Here is a 14,058-nt window from a genome sequence, read left to right as displayed (position 1 = left end):
TTTTGAAACAAGTTTCATATTTAGTTTGATCTCACCGTTAAGCTATATCACACATCTCTGCTAAAAAAACAACCTTATTTGTAATAGTTTACCAACTTCCAAAACGGTTAAGGATCTACCATAGCCAAATATGTAAATTTGGTCATCCTCGCCATAATTTACGAATGGCCCCCCTAACAGTAACAGTTTGGAGTAGCTAGATCAGTGCCCCAAACGTGTTAGTTCCGCGTAGCATTACTTATTCCCGGTCGCATTTTTCCCCACTAGCGTTAATTCCGCGTAGTATTATTCCCGGTCGCATTTTTCTCCACTAGCGTTAGTTCCGCGTAGCATTATTCCCGGTCGCATTTTTCCCCACTAGAATTTGCTTTCGTGTGTTATCATGTGTTCATCGGCGTTCCTTTCTCTATAATTAATACTTTCCAAGTCGTTTTTTTCGCATTCTTTTTATTTCTTAGGCGATAATATTACCATGTGGTCTCACCGCACTGTTTCTTTTCAAAAAACATTTAGTTCACAACTTAGCTAGACGGAGCCCCGCTTCGCGGGGCTCCTATTTCTGGGCGGTTTGCCCTTCGGGCATCTGAAGCTACCTAACGAACCTAACATGGTGACATCTATGAACGAAAACAAACTATATTGGGGAAAAATGCGACCGGGAATAATGCTACGCGGAACTAACGCGTTTGGGGCACTGATCTAGCTACTCACAGTTTGGGCGAGGCCTTGACCATAAACAAGAGTAGGCTACCGTTTGACTATAAAATCTTTACGCAATTTTGTCCTTGGAATCGCAAATTGCGAGTATATTAATTGTCATTCCGCCAGCCGTTTGTCGGAATGCGACATTATCTATGGTACCTATTTAATTTGTATTCAGTACTACGCTACGTACGTTGACCTTAGTCGAGGTAGAACATCGCTAGAAGAGCTATTAGATTACTTACTGGCAAAGGTATTTTTATTTTTAATTTATCTACAAACATACATACCCTATATGTAGAGTTTCTATGGTGATCATAGAAAAAACGTGTTTTTTGTGAATTGAGGTCATACATATATATGCATTATGCAAGTCAAGTCATAATTTGCGAATCAAACGGATCCATTCAAAGCCGGATATTAGCAAAGACATTCAACTGGCAAAACCTTGTAAGTAAGCACTTAATTTTTTATATTAAAGGAAAAATGGAAAACGTTACGCTTCCGGCAGGACTTGAACCCGCATCCTCCACAATCCGTGTGTTGCTCTTAACCAATTGAGCTACGGAAGCCTACCAGGACATCGCAAATCTTTTCATTCCTTTCTTTATGTAAACACGCCTTTGGGGTGGCGTATAACGACATCTACCGACAGACAATTACATCTTTTAACGGCACCGGAGTCTCAAGTTGCATTGAGAATTCACCAGTAACAATGTGCTAACCCATACTAAATCAATTTTTTAACAAGCAGATACGTCTGCGAGCGATATTCCAAATTTTATATTAAAGGAAAAAATGGAAAAATGGAATGGAATGGTTTTTCCTTTAATATAAAATTTGGAATATCGCTCGCAGACGTATCTGCTTGTTAAAAAATTGATTTAAGCACTTAATGTTAGCCAAAAGTTTAAAAACGTAAAACAAACTAAATGCCTATAATTTGATTAAAAAGTTTAATGGGTCTATGCATTTTTTGACCTTGCCCAACGACTAGTAATTGAACATGTTATGATACCGACGTGACATAGCCTGAAAAAGTGCAAATAGTGCAATCAATGGACAAATGCCTTTGCCTATACCTTCACTTATACCCGACGTGGCTCACTCCGCGATTTCGTCGCTTTGCAACAGCTACATCAAGTACATCCGAACCACACCAATTTTGGTGGCTAGCCATAAGCCGAGCGAGGCGCTGTCGCCACCTAGCGGTCATATCTGTCCTGATCGTAACACGCGTTTTGTTAGAGAATGAATCTTCTGTAGGTAAGGTGTATTCGGGTAATACCGAATAGCGGATAATTCCGAAATTCAGATGAAAATCACCCTTAATTCCATCATAATAAAAGTCTATTTTCGGAATTATCCGACAGTTTTCGACATTAGGAATTACCCGAGTAAACCTTACCTAGTACTATTATTTATTCTGTGCTTATACTTTGTGTTTTTAGTAGGAAAAACCACTTGCTCCGGGCACTGCGACTGACCTTTAGGCAGAACGGCTATCACTCCGTGATAACCGACATTTCTATAGAAATGTTGTTTCTTTATAATGTGACGTGGTGCCCAGATACCGCGGGCATAGGTTAAGGTCTGAATCCGTGTGAGGTGTGAGTGTAATCTCAGGGTCAGGGTATTACCCGTGCAGAGGTTGTAGATAACTATTATACCTACATATTAATCTGTGGTTGTAGCTACCGAGTTTCGCGGGTTTTCCGGAGATTAGCGACATAAATTAATTAAGTACGAGTATGATGACCAGACATAGGAATCCGCGGGGCAATTGTGGATCAAGACTTTATGTTTGTGCACTTATGGTACTATAATTACAACAAAATTTAGGCTGTTTTAAAACGATTAGGCAATTAAAAACTAATTTTTAACTATTTTGTTGTAATTAGTAGCATAAGTGCACAAACATAAAGTTCTTAATTCACAATTTTCCCCGCGGATTCCTATGTCTGATGATGACGATGAGCCATTAGGCATGTTCCTAATTTCCGAACATCACTGACGGTTGGACTTGTATGTGTAAAGTACAGTCTTCTCTATCACTGATCATTGTTCAGTCATTGGACAGTCACCTGCAATAATATGTGACTCTTCGAAGGCGGCAAAAATATCTGACATGATCTTATTTGTAGAGCCTTATAAGAGCGTGTCACATATTTTTGCGGCCTTCGTGACTGGACATTTAATAAGTCGAGGGCTTGAACTTTTACATTTTTGTTTCCTCCCTCCTTTCTAAAGTTCCAGTGACTAAGCCAAAGTAAAGTTACACATTGCAATAAACATTCACACACATATTTCCAGCTATAACCCGTTCTGCGACATTTTCTCCCGCAAGGGTTTGCTATACCATATATATATATTTAGAAACATTTCGTACTCTTATGAGAACTCTGAGCTCATTCACCCCTGCCTGATACAATTTGATCCAAAAATGCTTTGGCCCTGCAAATGTTTTACTGGCATTTGACAGAAGCTGTTTAAAGGTAGGTAGGGCAGATAAGGGTACCTATGTAATGTACCTTACCATGCATTAGGTCAGTATGCTGTTTTCACATTTTTTCATGACGAGACCCCCTTAGTATGAACAAAATTTTTGGCTTGTATTATTTTAAGGCTAGTAGAGGCTTCGCGACTCCCTGGGGGGTCACTATCTGACATGATCTTATTTGTATAGCCATAAGAGCGTGTTACTAACGTGTGTGTGTGTGTGTGTGTGGGGTAAAAAACACCGCATTAGGTAATGCATGCAGAAATTATTAAGCATTTTTAAACGTCTAACCGATCAATAATATTGAATTTATTTCACTCTACGGTATGGTATAAGCAAGACCTTGTCATTGCTTCATAGCAAAGTTCAAAGTGCGCCTACAAAAGCACCAATCGTAGCTCCCACCAGTTTGTTTAGGGAAACATTGGCATAACTCCAAAGTTTACAAAACGAACACGAGCGTGGTGTCTAATGTATTTACAATGTACTATAAGATAAGGCGTCCACCACATTAAAGCAGCAGTTTAATTTAATACAGAAATTTTCAGCGAAATATGTACATTGGATGCGAAATAAAGATCTCTATCTCGCTCAGATCGCAGGTGTTTGTGGCCCGAACCGAAGGTGAGGGCCATAAATATGCGATCTGGGGCTTTACGAATTACCGCCCGTGGTTTGTCTAAAGTTTTACGTCTTGCCTTGGCCAGGAAGTGAGATTTTCTTCTCGCGTAGCGGGAAGAAAATTCCACTTACGGGCCGGTGACGTAAAAGTTTTAACGCATTCCCGCGTGATTGTTTGTACCTAAAGCATACAATATTAGGACAATATGCTGTTTTTTAGGGTTCCGTACCCAAAGGGTAAAAACGGGACCCTAATTACTAAGACTCCTCTGTCCATCTATCTGTACCAGGCTGTATTTCATGGACCGTGATAGCTAAACAGTTTTTCATAGATGATGTATATATTTCTGTTGCCGCTATAACAAAAAATACTAAAAAGTATGGAACCCTCGGTAGGCGACTCGCACTTGTCCGGTTTTTTTAATATCTGAAGTAAACTAACGTCGGTCGCGTACTTATTAACTACTTAGGAATTCAATTAGAATTAATTTTCACCAATTATTGAAAGTACGGTCAAGGAATTAAACAAAACGGGTACGAAAATTGAATTCTTTGACTGTACTGTATAGTTCCACACATTCCATTATGTTCTAGGCCTAACACTCGCGTAATGGTATGCCACTTCCCATTCCATATAACAGTGTAAACAAAACTGTACTGTTTAAAAAAGGGCGAGTTAAATAAATTAAAAAAGCGCTCGTAGTTTCGACGTGAAATGACGATGAAACTGTTCATACTCGTAAACATCGATAAAAAGTGTGTTACGCGAATTTACTTCTCCGTATAATGGAAAAAAAACTGAAAATCAATTTATTTTAATGGGTCTAATCTAGGCCTAATCTCTAATCTAGTCTAATCTATCGAATAAAAGAATAGCACATAGCACGCATGCTTATTTTTGGTTTGCCACTTATTTACATGAAGATGAGCTTTCCTTCTTTGGCGAGACGTGCAATAAATGTCTTAAAAATCTTTCTCAAACCATCCTGAAATAAAAGGTAGCTTTAACTCGTCTCCTTATTTTTGTGCTACGGGTCAAATTGATTCAAATGGCCTAAAGATCAATCGTACCGATTTTCATGCTTTTAACATAATTTGCAGCGTTTTTGGCGTACCGCTAGCACTATTGTCATTATTAAGACTAGCAGCTATCAAGTAAGTATTTTAAGGCATTTTTGTGTGCACTCAGCAACAATTGTAGCGGATGGAAAACGCGATTAGAAGTATTTACACACTGATCGTTTTTCGTATCGAGATATATATCTCTGTTTATTCTCAGTTCTCACGTGACGATAGGTAAGTCTTAACAACATCATTTAAATATCGTTTCGACTATCGTCCTTGTGTCACAGTCGAATAACGATATTCATGATATTCAATGTGATTATTTCGCACTATTCAATGTTATTGACAATATGACACAGATTCGCACTATTATTTCCATTACAATAAGTTATTCCTAACGAATCTTCTGAATACCTTAGCAGTACAAAAGAAAATGTCATGTAGGTATTTAGCGTACATTTAAGTACTTACAGTACAAGTAATTTATTGTTGTAAGGGCACGTGAATGGTGACTATTACGTTAATGATCTCACAATAGCGCTCAGTAGCGGTTAACTCTAAACGATTTTTAACTTTATTTTCATGATTCAAGTTTTAAACTTTGTCTAGGAAGTCTACTGATTTTTTATGTGGGTAATTTACGTACGAAACCGTTTTGACAAGATTTATATGGACGAGTAATCATTATTTAGCCCTAAAGGAGCGCAATTTCGCATTATTTTTGACAGCTTGTGACATTGCGAATTTTTCGACAGGGCCCAGGGTCATATAGAGAAATTGCTCAAGTATTCACAATATCCAGTTGATTTATTAATTACATAAATTATATTTTTGCAGTTAGTTGGTAACAGTTTATTTGATAAAGTGACTGATCCTACACTTTTCACATACCTACACCAACCGGCCCTGCCCGAAAAGTCATGTCATTACACTAATGTATGTAATTTATCGCGATTTCGCATTAAATCCAATTTGAAGGTAGGTATGCTGTTGAAATCATGATTTTAGCAATCTATTTTCAGCGTTCTGAATATGAGTTGGGGCTCTGATTTGACGGCATTGTGTTACGTGGCTGCCACTCGATCGCCACATATCCACTTTTCCTTATACCTGCGTAACAGCCGTTACAGCTATTGGAAACTCATTCAATTGTTTATTTCTATAGTGTCAATAAAAGCAATTAATAATTGTCCCAAAGAAAGAAGTGCTTGAGCGTCATTCTATCCATATAAATGCGAGCTAATTCATAATAGGACCAAATCAACACATAGGTTAATTTTCGAGGTTTACTGCAAACGGGGACACAATGTGAATTCCCATTAGAAAACCTTTCTGGGTTACGTTGTAACTGGGTAACAATGAGTAATTAATTAATTGTATAATTTGCATAGTAATTTTAATACACAGTACCTACTCATGTTAGACTCAGTTAGTACACATATGTGAAAGATTGAGACGATTTAATTAGTTTAAGTATCTGTAACTACTACATTGTTTAAAAGAAAACTAATTTTCGCTACTTAGGTTTTCTAAAGACTTGTCAGTTTCATGGTTTTTTTTTTAAATTGCATTACACATACCTAGACTCCATGTAAACAAACGTTAGTAACAAAGTATTAAAACGTACCTATACCTACATAAACGTATTAACGTAGTTAACGTACATTTTCCTTATTTCATACCTTTTTCCTTAACCCTTAGTCGCCTATTCATCGTTTCATATATTTCAGGAAGCACTTAAGAAACTCTTTCATCATATTCTGAATAACAAAGGTTCAACAGGTGCACGTTTTCTAGTGGGCAATAATATATAAAGGTATACAAACATCAATCGTATTCCCGAGATATAAGTTCTAAAACGTATCCACCACGAAGCTGACCTGTTGATAGTAGGAGGGCGAGGCACGGGGTTGCAGGGCGCAGTACCGACTGTATGAACAATAGGTTAAATATTGTAAGGGTAGTTAAAAAGAAGCAGATTCTTGTACCGAAACTACAGAAAGCTCTTTAAGTAACTTTATTAATTATTTCCAAGATGTCCAATAATTTCAAACCATTGGTAACCATAAATTAGGTAAGTCAATTATAGCAAGGAGTGTTTATTTCATCAAAGACGCGCCTACACACAGATTTAATTTTAAGCATATTTGTTGAATCCACTGGGGTTATAGTACGAAAATTTCGTGTAAGTAAAACATTCATCATCATCATCATATCAGCCAGAGGACGTCCACTGCTGGACATAGGCCGCCCCCAATGAGTGCCACAATGACCGGTCTTGCGCCACCCGCATCCAGCGGACTCCCGCGATAACACACACACACACACATTTCTGAACTTTTAATGTGGTAAGCTATCATTTTGAGCTAAATCGACTCGTCAAATGTAATGGAAGCCGCCCTTATTGCAATAAATATGTGTGGTGTGCGGTGTGGGCGGGCGGGACGCCGCCCTTAACGTCTGGTAAATAAATAAGTCATTGACTTCCTTGAAACACGTGGCTGTTTTCCTCTGCCTGCCTGTTGCTATCAATAGTATATCTATCACTTGTTAATAATCAAATAAACATCGACAACATTGCAAAAAGTATCGATTCGGTCAGGATTTGAACTCTACTGGCCGATTTTTTCTGGAGACAGATGGCAAAACATTGCAATTTCAATTAGGTGAAAGAAAAATACAGTCAGCGATAAAACTTTTAAGTACATTTATTTGTATTTAAATGATATTTTGATTAGTAACGTGGCTTTTGTCTTGTTGTGTGAATAATTATTTAAAGAATTTGATTGTAAGGTAGAGTGTTTGTACTTGGAATTACACCGAAGTATCTTCTTTAACAGTCTATTATGCAGCCTAATATTATGGTTTTTCGAGGATTCATTCACGATGTTTCAGTAGTAATGCAATAGTAAAAACTCATTAGTAATATGGCTCATATTCATGATGACTCGCATTCAATTGCTTGATTAAACTTTACTGCGACCGCGCCTCGATTCTGTCTGTACTGACGTTGACATATTGCACTACGCAGTTAGTTCATCAAGGCTGTTTTCTTTTACAGCTAAAAAAAAGAATCCGCCACTGAAGGCTCGAGTGCTGACAAGGCTTAATACATTTAAGCCTTTAATATGACGCAGTAATATAGATAAGTATATCTTGATCGTAATCTAGTCACTCTTCAGTCATCATCATCATCATATCAGCCAGAGCACGTCCACTGCTGGACATAGGCCTCCCCCAAAGAGTGCCACAATGACCGGTCTTTCGCCACCCGCATCCAATCCAGCGGACTCCCGCGACCTTTACCAGGTTATCAGTCCACCTTGTCACACTCGAGAACCTTTCCGCTCCAATGGCCATCGGTTCTACGGGCAATGTGCCCCACCCACTGCCACTTAAGTTTAGCGATTCGGAGGGCTACATCGGTTACTTTGGTTCTGCTGCGGATGGCCTCATTTCTGATGCGATCACGCAGAGAGACTCCCAGCACTCACACTCAGAGACTCTTCAGTGCAGTGAGGAAATTATCGTGTAAATTTTTCGCCTTGGTTTTACTAACTCTTTGAACGTCAAGAACCCTTAAAGGCGGCGTAAGGTGTTAATACGAATTAGAAAGAGAAATAGGAGACTTACGCATATTAACATTGAACATGACTCAAGATGGAAGTAATTAATGTAGGTAAGTGTCAGTAGACTCTATCGCTAATGACTCTATTAAGTATTATTATGAGTTATGTAATAACCAAGTTATCTCCAGCCTACATCTAATAACTAATAAGAGTAATAAGGACACTTAATAAGTATAGGTACTTTTTTTACATTGTTGCACGAGGGACTAAATTTTATGACATAATTGTAATTTGCTTCGGTGATACGATATCAGATATCAATTACCAACTCATTAATACTAGGCCTTCCTAAATGAGTATTTAATAGAACCTCATAAATTATAACACTGTTCTAACGTTTGAACAGTCAACCACAAAAAAATGGTTGTCTGTAAAGTCGGTTTACGGACGATAATTTTGCGTGATAACGTCATAAGAAAACATTGATGAAAAATTGCAACGTTACCATGGAGATCTGTCCACAACGTTACCATGGAGATCTGTCCAAAACGTGACACTTTTTCGTGCATGCTACCGGTGTTCATCGATTTATAAGACGTTATCACGTCAAAAAATATACCTAAGGTGCTTTAGAAACAATTACGATTAATTAAACATTCAGCAGCCTAACCAACGCAAAATTGCTACATCGATACAACCTCTAGTGAAGTTTAAATCAGTGTTTAGATCTCATGAGTTTCAACTGATATATCGCCTACTGCTGCCTACCCTGAAGTCGATTTATAAATTGTTAATGTGTCATATGTTTTATTTTACCGTGTAAGCGAATTGGTAAACTACTGTAAGCTTATATGAGAGAAATAAATGGTATTGTATTGTATTGTATAAGCACCTATTTATTAATTAAAGCTTCTCAATCAATTCGTTTTAATGAACAGACGTTTCTAATATCATACTTAAGCCAGGCGTGGCTCACTCCGCGATTTCGTCGCTTTGCTACAGGTAGCTAAATGTACATCCGTTCGGCCCCAATTTTTGGGTTTGCCATAAGCCGCGCGTGGCGCTGTCGCCACCTAGCGGCCATATCTGTGCTGATCGTAACAGACGCGTTTTGTTAGAGAGTGAGTCTTCTGTAGCTAGTACTATTATTTATTCTGTGCTTAAGCCCAAACTCGATTCCGACTGCATCATCAGATGTGTGAGTGAAGTGATGAAAATTATACTTGCCTAATTTCGGTAACAGTACAATAATTATAATATTGGTTTTATTATCATTGTACTGTTACCGAAATTAGGCAAGTATAATTTTCATCTGAAATTAATGTACCTAATGTTACTAAAATTACAGGAAGGCACCTAGGACTAGGATACATCGGATGTTCTGGGTAGACAATATGACGACAGTATTATTTACAGTGCGGTCTTTGCGGCGGTGCATGACGCGGTTAGATGATTAAGGTGTGTTTTACATCGACCGCATCGAACACGAGTAGCCATCGAACACGTCTATCGATTTCTCAGGGGGTACACAGAAATCACGTGAAAGGATGTCAATAGCCCTATGCTAGCCAATCTTTAAATTAACGTTGAATCATCAATTAATTACCTACTCTGTTTACGATCTCCAAGGAATTGCGGGGGAGTTCTTTTGCCTTGCCAGTATATATTCTCCCTTCTTCGGTTCGAAAATGCCAGAAACTGACACTGACTGACAGGCCAATTCGAACGTGCACTGACATCAAACCAAAATTAGAATCATATCAGTTACCTCTCATTCGCGTGTTCATTTCGCTTAGACTTGTCCGCCCTGAGTTCAAGCTTAGGCATACCTATATAAGTACGTGCGATTGAAACAGCATAATAAACATATTTATCATTGTTGAAGGTTTGGGTTATTTGACTGCTTTTATGCACAATAAGCGTGCGACAGGTCACTTATTTTTACATTGAACATACTAACGTAATAATCTACGTCTAAACAGGACAGTTTTTGGATTGCCGATCCCACTATTAAATTATTGTCTACGTGTGGACGCTAGATGAAATTGACAACTCAATTTCCAATTCAATTTATGATCTAAATTGGTAATTCGATTCTCCCGTCGTGGCCTTAAAGATTCGAAATGCTCCTACATGTCAAATATGTAATAAACTTCAATATTTACATCATACATACCTACATTATGTTTCCTTGTTTGAAACAATCGGTTTGTAACATACTTAAGTGTATGATGTCTAATGACATTGACACTTAGACGTGCTTGATAAATACACAAGGGGCTTTTATCAAGCATTTGTTCATCGCGAAATGTCGCATAGCTACTATAAAACGCAGCATGTTGTTGTTCATCATCATCATCATATTAGCGGAAACTCGTCAGCAAATCAGGAGGCGTAGCAAAGATCACAATCCCGGGATGACAGATGCTACGAAAAGTCACGTGACTTTTTTTTTCAAATTTTTTAGTTTTCGATTGGCGTTTTCTATCAACAAATGTCATGTCAGTCTGTGACAGTCAGAATATGATTCAGCAGTGGCTGAAACAACAGCCCTCCTCTCCCCAAGGTTCCCTAAACTTAATTGTTTTAGCGCGTAGTTTATTACAGTTTAGTGAAAATAGCTCATTTTCTACTTAATCACTAATTTCACACTTCATTCATTCCGTTGTTAAATCTGGTAAATATAAGTACCTACCTCCGGCGCGTCCATAAAAGCCGATTCCCACCGGCTTGCCTGTTTTTGGACGTTTGAGCAGAGTTGTAAAGGAAATATGAAGCCAAATAAGGCGGCTTGCCTATGGAACGGCGAAAAAAAAGGCCTAAGTAACTAAAGCTGTCCCCATACAACGATACGGTCTTAATGGGCTCTAAGCGTATATATTTAGTTAAGAATGAGCCTTCTTACTTTAGGTACTGCGGATTTGTTTAAAGAAGTTAGTAGGTACCTATTTGTTACTAGATATATAATAATTATTAATATTATGCTGGGGAGGATTAGCAACAAAAATGCTTCACATTGCCCAACCATAACTACTCAAGTAGGGACATGATTTTAAAGCATCTACATGCTTCCGCCACTCTTGAAAACATAGTTGCCAATGTTAGGTAAGTATAAAGGTAAGGATCTTTCACTTCAAACAGGAAATTTCTTCGCAACCGTGTTTTAAAATATTTATAGGTATTCGCAAAGAGTTATTGATTATAGAAGAGTTGTAAATTCTTGGAAAAAATCGTGGCCATAAGTTTGACGGCTGAATGAGACGGCACTGTACCTACGGCACCATATTTTGATGACCAGTAAAAGGAATAGGGATGAGCACTCGGTCTAGTAAAGATATTGGGGACCCTGTCATTTTCTCGATCGAGTACTTGACGATATGACGATGTGTTTAAAACATTGCTAATAGCGCTTGGTCGAGATTACTAATTTTGCTAGGTACTTGTACTCGTTAGAGACACAAGAAAAGTCTGCAACGGTTTTGATAGTACACGCAGTGCAAGTGTTATTTTAAACGACAAAATTTTATGAAATTATGAAGTATAAATAAATAACACTTGCACTGCGTGTGCTATCGAAATCATTGCAAACTTTTCTTGGTTAAACTCTAGGTGTAATCGAGGCGTTACCGCATAATGTGCGAAGCCATGAAGCACCATCTATATTAGCTGTCCAATTCGTAGCACGTTTTATTCTCGGACTTTAAAATTCTTCTACTATTATTAATACTTTACTTCAAGTTATCAGTAATCTAAATTATCATAAGTGGTTTAAGCTATCAGTAATTGATAACATCTCTGGATGCTATCTTGCATTATCGCGATATTAATATATCTTATATATCTATGCATTTATTGTGTCTGTGAGACTTCCTTTAATACTGGATACTTCATTTCATTTCAAACGCATTTTGACGATACATCTGGATATTTTGGATCATACAGTCTACCAAGAATAATGTGCAATGTCATGTTCATTCACTTTACCAATTTTTTAAAAGGCTGACATTATATAATTATCTACCTTATCATGCCTATTGCCTACCTACTTAATGTAATTTTAAGTGATGAGCAGTGATCGTTAATTTTCCAGCAATTTTGGTGCAGCATTGTTGGTTAAAAGGATCTGTATGCCCTACTCTAGGTGGAATAGATAATTAGGGTTAATAACAGTAATATTAACCTTAACCAATCCTCTCCCTAGAATTTTTTTTAAGAAAATCCTTTATTTTTACTATGCTGCACCAAAATTGCTGGAAAATTAACGATCACTGGTGATGAGTATAGGTAATTAGAAATTTATGAATGCTCAAAAGATGTCTGAATAAGTTTGAACGCTTTTAAGTGATAAGAATTAGGTAAATACTCGTAGCCTATCGCTTATCGTTTACCGGTTTTTGTAGATACATAATTTTCCTTAATGTTATTTGATATTGAACTCGGGACTTATCTCCATATATTTATTTGTTGGGTCGCTTGTCGCTTCCACACCTAGGTTCTTTTGCCAGGATTATTAAGATCTGTCACAAAATTATCGGTATTATATTTTGTATTAACCCACTTTCTTGTACAATTTGTTTATATTCTTTATTCATCAGTGTTATTCATTTATCCCAATGAGGGTAACATACGTTTCCAAGGTTTCGCTGTCATTTGTTTATACGTTCGGCTAGTGGAATGGATGGATTAGTTTTACGTGTTTTTAATCATGATTTTGTTCCGGTATTAGTTACGATCTAAGAGAAGTGTAATAATATTCCGTTTTTTAATATTTGTGAAAATAATTCTTTTTTATTTGTTTATGTATGATCTAACGTTAGTTAATTAGCTATGTGCCTCATACTATCTTGAATGTTTGTTAATACCTCGTTATAAAACCAGAAGTGGCAGGCAAATAGACGCAACCGCAAGATAATAAAAATCAAACAATCACAACTCACCTTTAAAAGTCTCTTTTGTGAAATAGACAATTAAAACTTCCGATAAAAACTCACTTCACAAACACAGTCAGTCACAGAGATAACAATGAAATATCTGTATTTTTTAATGATTTACTATTGTTTTTATGTTTTGTTTTTCGCGCACCGGCGTTCCGTTTCGCGGTATTGCGGATAAGGCGAGCGGCACGGCAGCGCGTCCGGTCGGCGGCCTGCGACGACCACTAAAGACGGCGCAGCCTCCCAGCGACCCTATATAAGCCAGCAACTCGCCCTTACACCAGACACTTTTAATTACCAATCGTCGTTCTAGTTATGACGAGATTTCTTCCAGTTCCAGCGAGCTTTCCCGCACCGATCATGTTTATTTTTAGTTCCAACGTATATATTTTACATGGGATAAAGCTCAAGGAGCCGATTTTTGAATTTCGACCGCTCGATTTCGTGTATTTCGTTCAATAATATCTCCAGTACCCGGCATTTAAATTCTACTAATAGAGTTGAAAACGAGTGGTCAATACCACTCGATTCCCAATTTCTATCGCACGTATTTCAAAAATTAGCATTTCGCAGTTTTCCACCGATTTTCGAGTGACGAAATCGAACGCTCGAAATTCAAAAATCGGCCCCCAGGTCCAATTTATGAGGTGGGTTCATTCGTTTGCAT

At 37.7% G+C, this 14,058-nt stretch overlaps 1 protein-coding gene across 1 annotated transcript in view; it reads right to left on the bottom strand.

The window, feature by feature from the left end:
- The window catches only part of LOC134798780 (bumetanide-sensitive sodium-(potassium)-chloride cotransporter-like), a 66,239-nt gene extending 52,496 nt beyond the window's left edge, over nt 1–13,743 (bottom strand). The window contains exon 1 of the mRNA XM_063771155.1: nt 13,395–13,743. The gene's annotated coding sequence lies outside the window, so the exon portion shown is untranslated. The remainder of the gene's footprint in view (nt 1–13,394) is intronic.
- Nucleotides 13,744–14,058: the final 315 nt, after the last annotated feature.

The sequence above is a fragment of the Cydia splendana genome, chromosome 17 (assembly GCF_910591565.1).
Source record: "Cydia splendana chromosome 17, ilCydSple1.2, whole genome shotgun sequence".
Classification (NCBI taxonomy): Eukaryota; Metazoa; Arthropoda; class Insecta; order Lepidoptera; family Tortricidae; genus Cydia; species Cydia splendana.
This window is presented reverse-complemented; position numbering and strand designations above follow the sequence as displayed.